This window comes from Canis lupus, chromosome 9, assembly GCF_048164855.1.
Source record: "Canis lupus baileyi chromosome 9, mCanLup2.hap1, whole genome shotgun sequence".
Lineage (NCBI taxonomy): Eukaryota > Metazoa > Chordata > Mammalia > Carnivora > Canidae > Canis > Canis lupus.
In genome coordinates, this window is record NC_132846.1 from 18,679,215 (window position 1) to 18,684,539 (window position 5,325).

Consider the following 5,325-nt stretch of genomic DNA (forward strand, 5'->3'; position numbering starts at 1 on the left):
TAAATAATAAAAATACAATAAAATGTCAGGATTGGTTTTTGTATACAATTTGGTTTTCTTATTTAAGTCTCACTGCTTTGTAATTATAGTAAGTATACCTTGAATTACAAATCTTAATACCAAAACAACCTTATAGCAACATGAACTATAGACTTTCATCGAGGTTGACTCAAGTGATCCTTAAAACATTATCCTCAAATATTATTATCCCTAATTTCAGCTGAAAAAGCAAAGTTCAATAAAGGTCAAGTGGTTTACCCAAATTCCTGCAACTGATAAAGTCTGAGCCAGGGCTTTGCCAAGAAATCTAATCCCAGCCCTTTTTCCAGTGCACCACTGCTGCCTCCATATATCTATGTCTATCCAACAACATCTGCATGACTGGTAGTATGAATCCATCCCTTCAATAAATATTTATTGATCATCTACTAAATGCTCAGCACTATGTTAAATCCTGGGTATTCAAAGATGAGTCAGATAACCTCACTGAACTAACTTTTTAAGGGGCACCTGGGTGGCTCAGTTGGTTAAGCATCTGACTCAGTTTCGGCTCAGGTGGTGATCTCATGGGTCATGAGATAGAACCACACATCAGGCTCTAACATAAGCAGGGGGTCTTCTTGAAGATTCTCTTCCTCTTCCCCTCCCCCTACTCACCCATGTGCTCTGTCTCTCTCTCTCTCAAATAAATAAATAAATCTTAAAAAAAATAAGAGCTAACTCTTTTTTGGTATTTCCCATGTGACAGGCAGTGTTCTAAGCATCTTACAAGAATTAATTCAATTTAGCCTCATAAAAACTCTGAGTTTTCATAGTATCTCCAGATGCAGACAAGAAAACTAAGGCAAAACCAAACTTACAGAAAGAGCAATAAATAGAAAAAGTGTCAAAGAAATTCCAAGACAGTAAATCCTAGTTGAGCTAAGCTATAGAAGATGATCTGGGCCATGAAAGAAAGGTGGAAAGATGGACGTTCCAGGCAAAAGTCATATCATGAAAAAAGTTGGCAAGGCTCAAGAGCTACACTGTCTCCTTAAATGTGTCACCTGCTCTTTGACCTCCCTATCTTCATGTTATTCCTTTAGCTAGAATTATCCTCTCCTTCAACCAATCTAATATATTCATCAGGACTAAGTGGTTAATTGGATATGGTTGGGAAAAAGAAGAAAGTCAAGGATGACTGCAATATATTGGACTGAAACAACAGGGAGAATAGAGCTGCTATCACTCGAAATGAAAACTCATGGAAGGAACAGTTTGAAGAGGAAGATGAGGGAAACTGCAAAAAAGAGAAGCCAATGCTACACACCCTACACCGGCAGCATCTGTCTAGAGAAAGACGTCTTTTTCTAATTTGAAAAAGCAGATGTTATGGCAATGCTAAGAAAAATCAAAAGTTTGGTTTCAGGCATGTTAAGGGATTTGTTAGACATCCAAGCAAATTGGTCAAGTAAGCAGTTGAATAAACAAATCTGGAGTTCCCTGAACAGGACCAGAAAGGAAATATAACTTGGGAGTTGCAAATTTAATTATACTGTTGGAAACCATGAGACTGGATAAGTTCATCAATAGAGAGGGGGAAAAAATGAAGGAGAGAGCCAAGGACTGAAGTCCAGAGTATCCAATGTTAAGAGCTTAGGCTGAAGAGAAAGAACAAACAGTGGGGAGTAGGAGGAAACTTGGGAGGTACCCTGGGGAATAAAGTAATATCAAGTACTGCTGAGAGATAAAGTAAGGTAAGGACTGAGCTGTGACCCCTGGAGTTAAAATCCAGCCATCATCCATGACTTTAATAAGACGAGTTCTGGTGAAATAATAGGGCAGAAAGCTTGATGGGATGAGTTAAGAGAGAATGGGAGTAGTTGCCAGCTGTTGTGTTAACCAACATGATGTTGATTTGTTTTAAGTTGGGAGAAACAGTTGCATGTCTGTATGCTAATGGAAACTATCTAGAGAAAGGCAAAATGATGATGCAGGAGAAAGGACAGAATTAATAGAGCAATGACCTTGAGTAGATAATAAAGAATGAGATCTAGGGCACAAAGTGGGATGATTGCTGCAGCTAACCATTCCTCCATAATAATAGGAGAAAATGCGTGCACAGGGGCCCTGATGCAAGTAGGCAAGTGGAAGTTGGGAACTGGGAATTGTTGAATGTCCATTCCAATTGTTTTATTTTCTTGGGGAAACAGGAGGGAAAGTCACCTGTTGAGAATGAGAACTGCAAAATGGTGCGAGCATTACTGACAAAAAATTAAAGTCTGGTACAAAAAAAGGAGTCATCAAGGATATTAAACAACAGAAATTTTCATACACTACTGATGGGCATGAAAATTGGTAGGACCAATGTGACATTCAGGAAAGGCAAAGATGTACATATCCTATGACCTAGCAATGCCATTCCTAGGTATTTATCTTACAGAAATGTGTGTGCCTATAATTGTGATCCAATACAAGAAAAATTATGGCATGATTCCTCTTATAGTAGGTGGAATTTTTAGAATCATTTAAAAAAAAAAAGAAACAATAACTAATCATCAAAAGAGTGTCTGCCATTAGGAGGAAGGAAGGGATCTGTGATCATGAATGAGCATACTGAATGATTCTCAATTACTAGTAGTGTCCTATTTCTTAACCCAGACAATTTGTTCAACTGTACAAAGAGGTTCTATGCACTTTTATATACTGTTCAATTTCAACATTTAAAAAATGGATTCTACTATATTTCTCCAAAGAGTTTTATTTTTGTTTATTTGACAAAAAGTTAACTAGGCTGATCTCAAACGCAGGAATCTCCTCAGTTCAGTTCTTTTAGGCTTGGCCAGGAAGTGTGGAGTCTTGCTATATATGTGTCTTTCAGGTATTTGGGCAACTGATAGAAAGAATTTAGGCTCCCTCCCTGTGACTCTCTCTTTTCAAGGATTCCCCCTTTACATTTCAACTGTTGTGCTTGCCTCAAACTCTATACTAAGCAAGGCTGTGGGTTTTCTACCCATGTTTTGGTTTCCTAATGTGACAACTGGGACTTACCTTCAGGCTAAAACCTGTAAGTAATTGGAAGCCCACTCAGTACTGCTCTTTTCCTCCAAATGTTCACATAAAATACACACATTATGTGCCCACTTCATTTTGCTTTCTGATGCCTTCAGATGGTTGTGTTTTTTATTTTATGCAAAGTTTACAGTTATTTGTGGAAGGATTATTCTGAGAAAAGTTACTAAGCAATTACCAAAAGCAGAAACTAGCACTTGCTATGAAAATCCAGGCATTTTGTGTCTATTGCTTCTAGCAGTAGTGGTATTATTCAGTCGAGATAGAAACTCAATGAAATATTTTCTTCTCTCTGTGCTTCCTTGTATTATTCTTCCTTCCCTGGGACTGTAAGATTCAACCTCACTGTTTAATTTTAATGCTGCAAGGGCTAAAGATAATAAGGAAGGGTAAAAGGACATAGATAAATATTTTGAAATATCCCTCTATACATGCAAATGTACCAGGGAAGAGGTAACATATTAAAATTATCATTTGCACAAATTAGGTTGTTGGTCTAGGAGGTCTTGAAGAAGGATATGCAACAGGAAAAGAGTACAAAAGGGGGAAAAATCACCTAGAGCTCCTAAGAGACAGAGCTGAATGAGGCCCTCTAGTTAGGTCTGAGTTGTGAAGAAAAGGCTGACATCTAGTAGATGAAGGAAGTGCTCCAAAGACAGTATAGAGGCAAGAAAATGGACCATCCCTAAATTTTAGATTTATGGCCTCATGACATTTTAAGCCTAAAAGATGCTTATCAGTTCATCTAAATCCAAAAAACGTATGTCAGAAACAGGGAAACTGAGTCTCACACTTTGCCTGGTTCATAATTGAGTCAAGGTGCCTAGTACCCTCAGCCAAGTTTCAGTGCTGTCTTCTTTTTAACAGCCTGGGACCTGTTCACATTTGTGCTTTGATTAATCAATGTTGTGTATGATGGCTTTAGGTCTGAGCCACTCAATTCATTCTTAAACATGCTAGAGAATTCCAATATAGAGCTTTTTGTTCCTTCTCTGTATATCTTGGAGTCTTAATCACAGCAGAGTGAATTGAGGCTTTTTTATGATTGCATAGAATACACTAGGCTCTAACTCTCTTTTCTAATTATGAGAAAGCCATGTGGCCTCTTATGGATTGCTTGGTATAGTGTCCAGGTATAGATGGCTCATGGGATTTTACAAAGATTAATTCAGATTAGCTCATAAGTTTATTGAAGGAGGTATCTATTAGGTGTTCTTGTCAGTCTGTGTGACTGCTATTGACAATAATAAAATGATATGAGTTTCAAACTCCCCTGTCCCATGCTGCCTTCAGATTTAATCATTAGTCAGAATCTGCATTCTTCCCTAAGGTATCTTTTTATTATCTCAAATAAGAATGACAAGTTGAGATCAGTGAATTTAAGAAACTTTATTTTAAATACTATCTCTGCTTCCACAGTATCCTCTCTTCTCAATATCTGGGTTATAAAAAATTAACATCTCCTGGGCAAATCAATATACATCAACATTATTATAATTGTCTTTTTATTCAAAAGATAGTATATGCTTCTAATGATAGCAGTAGCCAAGTGAAGAGAGAGTAACCCATTGTTCACAACCCAAGATCAAAAGTCACTCTATGGTTTCTTTTAAAATGATGCACTAGGGTAGCCTGGGTGGCTCAGCAGTTTAGCGCCACCTTCGGCCCAGGGTATGATCCTGGAGACCCGGGTTCGAGTCCCATGTTGGGCTCCCTGCATGGACCCTGCTTCTCCCCCTACCTGTGTCTCTGCCTCTCTCTATCTCTCTCTCTGTCTCTCATGAATAAATAAATAATTTTTAAAAAATAAAAATAAAAAATAAAAATAAAATGATGCACTATATCCCTCTGCCCTCCTCCAACGAATAAGAGCTTGAAGAATAATTTAACAAATAATCCCAAAGTATTTTGTGTAATCAAAGTGTGATTCTAGGTTTGAGGGAGAATAAGCATAAGTAATAGAGCTTGTTTTTAGTTCCTTCTCTTAAATAAAAAATAGAAATGTTAATATTCTTTTAAAATATACAAATATTGAGATGCCTGGGTGGCTCACTTCATAAGCATCCAACTTTTGGTTCCCACTCAAGTTGTGATCTTGGGGTCATGAGATTGAGCCCTGTGTCTGGCTCCTTTCTCAGCACAGAGTCTGCTTAAGATTCTCTCTCCCTCTCCCTCTGCCCCTCCTGCTTATACATGCTCTCATTCTCTCTCTCTCTCTCAAATAAATAAATTGTTTTTAAAAATGTACAAATATTTACCATATTGTTTTTGAGA